General features: G+C 41.2%; 1 pseudogene; it reads left to right on the forward strand.

Moving 5' to 3' along the window:
* The first annotated feature begins 2,512 nt into the window (after window positions 1-2,512).
* Window positions 2,513-2,660, forward strand: LOC117052520 (annotated as a pseudogene).
* Window positions 2,661-10,516: the final 7,856 nt, after the last annotated feature.

Genomic DNA, 10,516 nt, shown 5'->3' on the forward strand with positions numbered 1-10,516 from the left:
CCAGCTGTGCAACCTGGGTACTCAGTGCAGCAGACTTGAGGGCTGGGGAGGGGGGGGGTTCTGTGGTCTATAGAAATTCTATTTCTGTCTCCTGGCTCTCTGTCCAGTTGCTTGCTTTGGGCAATAGGATAAATTAGGTATTCTGCTTATCAGCGGCATTGGCTTGGGCCCCAGACTGTGGGTGCCCAGCATGTGTGCTGATGCCATGACATCATATGGTTCTGGTCTGATTTGGTGGTCATTTCTAGAAGGTGATGCTGGGGCAGGGGTGCTCTTCAGCCCCGTGTAGCATTCAATTTTTGTTCACTTTTATCCACTATGCTGCTTTACATCTTTATGAAACTGCTGAGTGGGATTATCAGGAGTTTTGGAGTACGTTGTCAGGAATATGCTGATGACCCACAGCTCTACTTCTCCTTTACATCTTTTTGTGGGCCCAGTCCACAGTTCTAGTTTTGACCCATAAACCCTTAAATGGCTCAGGACCGCAATACATCAAGGACCTCCTCTCCCCATATGAACCAAAAAAAGCAAAATAAAATAAAATGATGTGGATGTGGATGTGGCGGGAGTTTGGGTCAAGGGAAATATTTGTTGGGTGTCAAGAAGAGTAGCTGAAAGAGTTATGGATGTTAACCAAATGTTGGCTGGTAGATTTTGAATAGGGTGGTTGGGTATTTCCCCCCCCAGAAGCCTACAGCTCTTTGGGTTTATAACTTTGCTCTCATTCCTCCCTTTCCCCCCTCCATCTTCTCAGAATTCAATAGCTTCTGTACTGACAAGGTGCTAATCACAATGCTATATCACCAAGCTGAGTAATGATATCAGAAGAAGCACCAAGCTTAAAAGGGATTTTTTTTTTTTTTACTTAAGGGATCAGTTTGTCAGAAAGTGTTAAAATCTTGCATTATAGGAGAAGAGAGGGTTCAGGTTGATGGACTGAGGAGGAGACTTACTAAAGACAAACAAGAAAACACTGAAAGAAAAGGCAGCAGAAAGCGAGTTTAATAACCTGGCTTCTACTGATGGCTTTCCTATGATACCACTATAATTACAGAACACTTTCCCTCTTCCATCCCTCTAAGACTTTTGTACTTCCTGACAATTTTGTTCTTCCCCATCATTTTAACTTTCTAAGATTTTTTTTTCCTGAAATGTGGCACAAAGATAGAATGACCTTCATACTATCCAGCTTGCCACCTTTTTCTTTCATTCACTTTCTTGTTTTTAAAAGGAGTAAAATATAGCCCCTGTCCTAGGATTCTGGAGCTAAAAGAAACTAGTGGTTGGTTGACTACTGTGATCACTTGTAGATGCTTTATCAAGTCTGAAGTGCATAATTTTGGAAACTTTTTTTTTGCATGATGTTTATCAGCCTTCTATAACCAAAGTCATGCAGGTCATTTCATTAAGATTGCTTTGTTGCTCTTTTCCCAGACATATATGTGTGTGTTTTCTTCTCCAAACAGTAACAGCTATCAGTCAAACTCTATTACCATTGTTTATATTGATAAATCATTTTGAGGGGGGGGGGTGCTATTCAATGTTAGTCCTACTCAAAATAGCTCCAGTAAAGTTAATGGACATGGCTAACTTTAGTTTATTGATTTTAATGGGTGTACTCTGAGTATAAATTAGTTGAATACAATGCTTGATTTATAAGATTATCAAGAGAGCACATTACCAAAGCCAGGGAAAATATAGACTAAAGCAGACTTTTTCTTTTAATGACATCAGTTTTTCCTGTGTAGTAGGTACCCTTTGTTGGTTACATTATGCAACTCCCCCTCCACATCCAAATTTTTAACAGTAAATATATGTGCAGGTTCTATTATGATGGTGACTGAAAAGTGCAAACTGGAGTATTATGTACATATGTTTTAATCCCAGTTTTTGGATCACCCCCACCCCCTTTCAATGCAGATCACATCAACCAAGAATTTTATATGGTGCTTGTGGCAGGCTATGTATGCAAGTGAAAACGAGATGGCATAGGTCTGGACCTCAGCTTTTCTTTTCTTTTCATTTATTTTCTTTTCAGACAACGACACACAAGGGAAAGGGACCTCGGGAAAAAGGTCCAGAAGGGGGAGATCTATTTGACAGCACCAGAATCAAGAGGTGAGTTGTAAACAGGCACTTATATCCAGTTACAGACAACCTGCCTGATCTCTCCCTTCCATGGTGTACCTCTGGGAGAAAAGCAAGAAAATAAAAACTGTCCAATCTAGACTATAAAGCAATTGAAAGGTTAGGGGATGTCACAATTTTAAAAACTGCTTAATGGGAACTATTTGTCTAATGTCTCTGATACTTGGCTGGTCTGATGCCTCACATAGTAGCACAATGCCTGAGAATTTCATGGCAATTGAGTGTTAAATTCTGGAAGTTAATAACATCAGAAAACAGTCTGGTTCTCCCCCATTGTAAGCAATGTAGAAATAAAAAATGGGTGAGCGATGAAAAGGGAATGAGACTAGAATGAAAGAGAGAATAAATGCAAGAACAATAACAAATTACTTGGTTGGAGAGATGCCACAATCATAAAAGTGGTTTTCCCAAGGTGAGGCTCATCCATTGCACTCCAGTCCTCCACCCCTTGTGATTTTCCCCAAATACAGGAAACATGACTGCATAATTTTTGACAAATTTTGCTAAAGATACAGATAAGGAGATTGCAGAGTGTCAGGGAGGATTCGGAGGAGCAAAGGACAGAGGAAGCAGAACAGGGGCTCGGGGATGTTGAAGAGCCTTGCAACCACCCAGAGACAAAGGGAGAGGAAGAGAGGGCAGACAGTAGCCAGGGAGAGCAGGGGGTCAGGGATGCGATGCTGAAGAGCCTTGCCTGCACCCAGAGGCTTGGGGAAGGAGCTCAGACTCAAGAAGGGAAGGGGTTTTCAAATCAGCACAGACAAGGAGGGAAATGAAACGTAAGGATCAAAGATGTCTGGTGCGGGAATTGTAGGAAGCCAATCCCCGAATCTGAGTCAACGGGTTCGGATGTGTAATTCTGAACTGTAACTGTTTCTTGTATATATGTAATAAAGACTGTAAATATCACACTGATTGCGCCGGGTGTTACTGCGAAGGGGAAACACCACCTTTACACAGAGAAGCTGAATAAATTATTTGCATCTTTCTTTGTAATGGAAGTTATATGCCAGATCTAGTGCCTGAACTGACACCTGACAGGAGGTGAGTATAAGGAACTGAATCAGATAGTGATGAGAGACTAGACCCAATAGACAAAATAAAAACTGACAAATTGCCAGGTAAGAAGGGATCCACCTAAGAGTTCTCAATGGAGTAAAATGTGAACTTGCTGGTCTTCTAACTAAAATATGTAACTTGTCCCTCAGCTTAGCCTCCATACCTTAGGACTAGAAAGTAGCCAATATAACACCAATATTTTAAAAAGCGTTCAGAGGGGTCCTAGAAATTATAGGCTGCTTAGCTTATATCTGTTAAATGTAAATTAGTGGAAAGTACTGTTAAAGATAAGAGACGTGAGTGGCGCTGTAGTCTAAACCACAGAGCCTAGGGCTTGCCGATCAGAAGGTTGGCGGTTCGAATCCCTGCAATGGGATGAGCTCCCGTTGCTCGGTCCCTGTTCCTGCCAACCTAGCAGTTCGAAAGCACGTCAAAGTGCAAGTAGATAAATAGGTACCGCTCCAACGGGAAGGTAAACAGCGTTTCCGTGCACTGCTCTGGTTCACCAGAAGAGGCCTAGTCATGCTGGACACATGACCCAGAAGCTGTACGCCAGCTCCCTCAGTCAGTAAATTGAGATGAGCACTGCAACCCCAGAGTCGTCCGTGACTAGACCTAACGGTCAGGGGTCCCTTTACCTTTACCTTTACCTTTACCTTTACCTTTACCTTACTGTTAAAGATAAAATAACCAAAGCATATAGAAAAGGCCTTGCTGAATCAGAGCCAGCATGGCTTCTGGAAGGCCAATGCCTGTCTCATGAAACTATTAAAGTTCTTTGAGAGTGTTGGCAATCATATAGAAAGTGGTGACCTGGTTGACATAGTGTACTTGGGCTTTCAAGAAGCTTTTGACAAAGTATGTCACCAAAGACTCCTGAGTAAGCTTGACAGTCAAGTTATAAGAGGACAGCTGCAGGAAACGAAGCATAGGACACTTCTCTAAATGGAGAGATGTAGAAAGTAGCAAGATTTTAAACATGACCCACTAGCTTAATGAACAGCCAGTGCAGTTCCTTGGGTCTAATACAAACACATCCAGGGGTTCCACTAAGTAACCTGACCCATGCACACTGCATTAACTGCAATTTCAGGACTGGCCTCATGGAAATATTAAGCTTGTTTTACTTGGGGAGCTGGATTTCTAAAGGTTCAATAAAGGAGACTGAGCCTAACTTTGGAAGAAACTGGAATTTTGCTATTAAAGTTGAAATGCAGGAAGGAACGTCTTTTTGTTTAACCCAATACACAAAGTCTCTTTCGAAGTTATCTGGGAATATCACATGCTCATTTTCAAAAGCCCCAGTTCATTCCATCAAGACTCTTGCTGTGAAATCAGATGGAAGATTCCACATTGAAGCTGATGAACTAGGCTTTCTGGAGAGAAAAGGGGATGTTTCCCTTATATTTGTTAAAACCACAATGCATTAAATTGATTGTAACTCTGTTCAGGAATTCATGCCAGCTTGTTTCAGCGATGAGGCCCCTGGTTTCACTTGGCTACTTACTGCCTCAGACAAACTCTGCAAAGTAAGCTACAATAGTTTTCATCATTCAGAACATTTGACTTTCCCCCCTTTTAATATGTATTTAAGCCAATATTTCCCACTTGGTTGCACACAGTGAATCCAGTTTGTTCATTCTGTCATTCTACTCACAACTTTCAGCAATGCCAATGGGAGTCAGGCAAGTTAAATAAATGTAGAATATGCAATTGAGATCCGCAATGTGCAATGAAGAAGATAATTTTGCCCTGAGGGTGTAGCAGAAGTCTGAAGCCAGACTTTTCAAGGAATGCAAGCAGCAGAGAGACCATTAATGATGGTGGGCCCGCTGTTTTAATCCACATTGATTCAACTACTGCTTCTGACATTGTCTGCCTGACCTTTTTTATCATTAATAACCTTGTACAGATATATATCTCCAACATAATTGTGAATGGACCTATAATGGGGTGTTATTTATTGGGGATGCATTTGAAATTCTTGTCTACTTTTCTTCCCATATGATGAGATTTCAAATTTCATAGTCCCGTTTTCAAACTAAAACCAATGCATTAAGAATTCTCTATTGCTCCACTCAGGGCTGGCCCTACCATTAGGCAGAGTGCGGCAACCACCTCAGGTGGCACACGCCGGGGCAGTGACCATAGCTTCCTAGCTGTTTTCCCTAAACTGCCTAGTTGTTCTTCTTGTTTGGAGGACACAGCTACTTAAGCTACCCTGCTGCCTCAGGTGTGATGAAGTCTGATATTTTGTCACCAGTGTCCAAGAAAGATTCAGTTACCAGTCCAGTCAACTGATGTATGTGGAATAGATTGGTACATTGCTTAGGTAACAGTAGTTTCTATTATCTCTAACTTCTTCCTGGTTCCTGGCTTTCATTCTGTGCCGGCCCACAGCCTCAAACTGAAACATCAGAAAAGTTGTACCAGACTAAACCAAAGGGCTTGTAGCAAGAAAAAATATGACTGAATATTCCCATTTAAACTAATGGACATGACTAACTTAGGTCTATTCCTTTCAGAAAATCTACTCTGAATAGAACTTAGTTGGATACAAATCACAATGCACAGCCCAGTAACAAATAACCAGAGTGTGATAGGTGGTGGTGGTGACAGCTGTCAGTCTATAAGAGCACAGGCATGTGTAGTAGCTTCTATGGGTCACAAATTTTCTAGTCTGAGGGACTACTGCTGGTGTTGATGGGACATTCCAAGCACTGCCACCTGATTCCCAGAACACAGAGTATTCTAGTTTGTGGTGTTAGGATTCCAGAAACACTTTCCTGCAGTTGCTTCCAATATTCATCCTATTTAGGGTACATCCATTAAAATTAATGAACATGTCTAACTTAGGTTCATTAATTTCAATGGTTCTATTCTTGGTAGAATGAACATTGGACACAGCCCAAGGTCTCCCTCGTTCAGCTTTCTGTTCCTTATAGTAGCCAATCCTTTTTTTGGAAGCCCAGCAAGGAGGATATGAGGGTATTTCTTATGGTGGCTCCCCACGACCGGTACACAAAGGCACTCTGCTTCTGAACCTGGAGTCTGCATAGAGGCAACATGACTAGCAGCCATCTAAAGACTTTCTATGGATTTTTCCAAAGCTTTCCCATCTAGTTGAGAGATGCTGTGGCACCAAATCCCGTAAGTGCAATATGCACTGAGTGGAAATAAAATATTATCTGTGAAGATGTGCCCGTTTCAGCAGTAATTCAGTTTCAAGCATGATATCCAGCTCTGTTGTAAAGGTTCTTCACTTTGTCTACACTGACTGCAGAGGCTCCCCAGGATCTCAGGGGTATTTCTGGAGATGCCAAGGTTTGAACTTAGTACCTTCTGCATGCAAAGCAGATGTTCTACCACTGAGCCACAGCCCTTCCCCCCTGCCTTGGAATTCACACGACAAAAACCTGACAGGTTTACTTTATATTTATTTGCCTGTGTGCTATCTGTATAATCATGTTTAGTTTCTTTTTACAGGCAAAACCCAGCCCAATAGGCATAGTGCATTGTTTTATTTAATTATTTAAAACAACATGGCTGAGGGACATGATCTCATCCCAGCTCCCACAAGAGTAATTTGCAGCCCCATTTTGATCATACTTGGCAGCGGAAGCACAGCAGACTAACTTTTGAATTGCTTTGAGTAACTTTCACCTGCAAAAGAAAAATGGTTTTAAAAGCAGTGCTCATACCACATTGTAAGTACATTTTAAAGTTAAAACTTTTGCTGATATTTTTTAACGGGGAAACCCCCCCACACATTTAAAGCAGAAATTGGATTGACTAGATTTATTAATTCCTACCTGTGAAGCTGGCATTGATCAGAACTGGACTGATTTTTCCATCCACAAATGGTGCTATGCTTGGCCTGCCAACGCTCCCATGAAAGCCCTTTATCAACAACATAATGCCTGGTTTCAACGTTGGCTTGCATACACCCCCTTCTTTCTTTTAATGCTTCAAACCTCCAGGGATCTGGTCTCTTACTAATAATGTCTCTTAATTATTTATTTATTAGGACAAGGGAGATGAACACCTGGCAACATTTACTCTGGCAATTAGGAGCTCTTATTCCCTTGCAGAGAAGCCTCTGCCTACTGTTTGGATAAGCTTTGCAATAAGTCAGTTGCTTCAGTGATGATGAATAAATTAATACTAAGAAAGCAGTAAAGCAAAGTGGGGAGGGGGAGAGAATCATTTTCTCCAGCTGAGTAATGATGACCTATATTTGACAACTGTTAAATCAGACCTCAGAAAGTGGAAGCTCCTTGGCTGCCAGGCTACTCAACTGGAGACCTATAGAGAAAATAACTGTGGAAACGTTTGGGAGTATTAACCCTGCTTTGCCCTGTATCCCCATTCTTCTCACATTCTCCTTCAAGTGGGGAGGTGAGATACTAAAATTAATTTCATTATTTCCACATGCAAAGTGTGCCCGACTCTTCTGCACTTTTCAACCGAAGGCTCATTGTTCAAATGTTGCCTTAAAATGCTGCACATATTTTTTTTTTTATGTGATCATATGTAAATATGTACCATGATTTGTTTATGCACTGTTGGTAAAACTTTGGTAAAACACTGCACATAATGAATCTAGATGTAAAGATTTGTACAATCACATCTCAATTACTTCTCTGTAATGTTTTAGAAATATGCATGTGTATAATGTAGGAATGGATGAGTCTGTCTTTTTTCCAGTGTTAAATTCAGTTCTCCACATTTCCACAGTTTGTGATCCATTACTGTGAAAATTCACCAGCATTTTTGAAATGATTTCTCATTATATACACATTTTTGCCTGATTCACACATTTTTGCAATTTCCCCTAACAAAATGCATTTTTATGTTATTTTCACAAACATGCATTTTATGCACATTTACCATAGGATAAACATCTCTGTATGCATTACCTGGCTGGAGAACTGCATTGAAAATTCGGAGAAGGGAAAATTTCAAATGACTTTTTTTTTTTTTTTTTTACTTCTTGCTTAATTAGGTAGATTTGCCTATAATTGTGAAGGGAATCAAATTTGTTTGCCATTCCCAGTATAAGGTCTCTGTGAGTGTGAGATAGAGATCTCAAGGAACTAAAAGATGTAACTATTTGTGCATGCATGAACAGTATGGGGGGGGGGAGGAAATTTAAAATAGGAGATTCTTATGCATCAGTTTCATTGAGGATTTCTGTAGGTATTCCTATGGAAATGGCTTGCTGATCAGAAGGTCGGTGGTTTGAATCCCCGAAACAGGGTGAGCTCCTGTTGCTCGGTCCCTGCTCCTATCAACCTAACAGTTCGAAAGCACGTCAAAGTGCAAGTAGATAAATAGGTACTGCTCTGGAGGGAAGGTAAATGGCATTTCTGTGCACTGCTCTGGCTTGCCAGAAGTGGCTTAGTCATGCTGGCCACATGACCTGGAAGCTGTCTGCGGACAAACGCTGGCTCCCTCAGCCAGTAAAGTGAGATGAACACCGCAACCCCAGAGTCGTCTGTGACTGGAACTAAAGGTCAGGGGTCCCTTTACCTTTTACCGACTCATTACAATCACTTCACACCCACAGAAACTGTCTGCCAGAATGTCTGCACAGGTCATTCATATCTATTAGTATCACTTACATTAATTCATGCTGGTGGGACTCAGCAAGCCCCAAGAGAACAGACCAAGGCAAACTTGGATAAACCAGAGCCCTCCACTTTTTAAAAGGTTCTCACAGCAAACAAGCAATGTCGAGAACTCCATGCCATCTGTTGGATATTGTTTTGCTCCAACTAGGCAAAACTGTCAGCAAACCAGAAATCTAGGAAAATAGCACAAGAGGAGACCCAGATAAACGTTGTTGTTGTTGATGATGATGTTTTTGTTGTTACAGCCAAATCCACTGCTTGTCAGATGGAAGTCCCATTGAATTTTGTGTCTGCGGACAAACGCCGGCTCCCTGAGCCTATAGAACAAGTTGAGTGTCGCAACCCCAGAGTCGTCCGTGACTGGACCTAACGGTCAGGGGTACCTTTACCTTTACCTAATTGGAGGGAACCACAAGAGTACTTGCTTTGCATGCAGCAGTTCCCCTGACCAGTCCATAGCATGTACAAGCAAGGCTGTGAAAGACCCCTGTCACTTCTACAACTCCATTTCTGCATGTATGGTTATTCTTGTTCCCTTCTTTTCACTTCCCTATGGAAATGGTAGACTTTGCTAAGACACTCCTGAGCAGAATTCAGTTTATATTTTGGCATGCCATGTATTCAGCTGAGCTGAGGGTTTGTTGTTGTTTGTATTGTATTGTATTGTATTGTATTGTATTGTATTGTATTGTTATTAAGAGGGAGATTTGGTATTTTGTGACCTATAAGAAGCTGCAGCTATGTAGTATTAGCTCTCAGAGAAGACAGCAGGTGTGTGAGAGCTTTTGTCCCACCTGTCTCTTCACGTTTACCAATTTGGAGCAATTTATCCCACCTCTTAGCACGCATAAATAAATAAATAAATAAATGTGGGGAGGATTTAGATCTGCCACTTTTGCTTTGGCTGAATCTTTCATACCTTTGCCTCTGATGAGGAATGTTGCTGAGCAATAGAACATCTGGCAGCTCACTAAGGCAGAACAACTGGGGAAAGCTGAAAATCCCCTGGAGAATGAGGGACATCTGTTTGATAGGCAATGAAAAATAAACTAGTAATAAGCTCATTTTTTGAAGAATTTTATTATTTCAAAAATGGTTTCTGGAAATGCTGTGGATTTGTTTTATGTGCTAAGAATGGTGTTAGCATGCTAGACAGCCATGAAAGAAGAGGTTTTGAAAGGCTTCAGTGGTGAAGATCATAGGAAGCTGCCTTATGTTAGGTCTTTATTTATTTATTTTGTCTATCTAGTCCAATATTCTGGGTGGTAATGGACCCCAGGGACTCAGACAGAGGTTTTTCCCATGACCTGCTACATCATCCTTTTATGTGGATGAGCCTCAGACCTTCTGCACGCAAAACATTAACTCTGCCATTCTTCTCTACTCCCTGCTTGAAAAGGGATTAATCAGACATGCATGCACGTGAGTCAATTACTCAAGACTTTCCTACTAATTGAACATCATAGTATGTACCATGTTGTAACTGTTCACCATGAACATGTAACCTTCTAGAAAACCAGACATCTATGTCTCCCTACCAAATGGTGAGGAGGCCTTTGACTACTCCTTCATATATTCTTGATCAGGTGTCATGATTTCTGATGGCATTCTCTGCCACAAAATGTTGTGATACTCACTGATGGCTTTCAAGAGGGGTTAGGCAAATTCATGGA

Source organism: Lacerta agilis, chromosome 8 (genome assembly GCF_009819535.1).
Source record: "Lacerta agilis isolate rLacAgi1 chromosome 8, rLacAgi1.pri, whole genome shotgun sequence".
NCBI lineage: Eukaryota > Metazoa > Chordata > Lepidosauria > Squamata > Lacertidae > Lacerta > Lacerta agilis.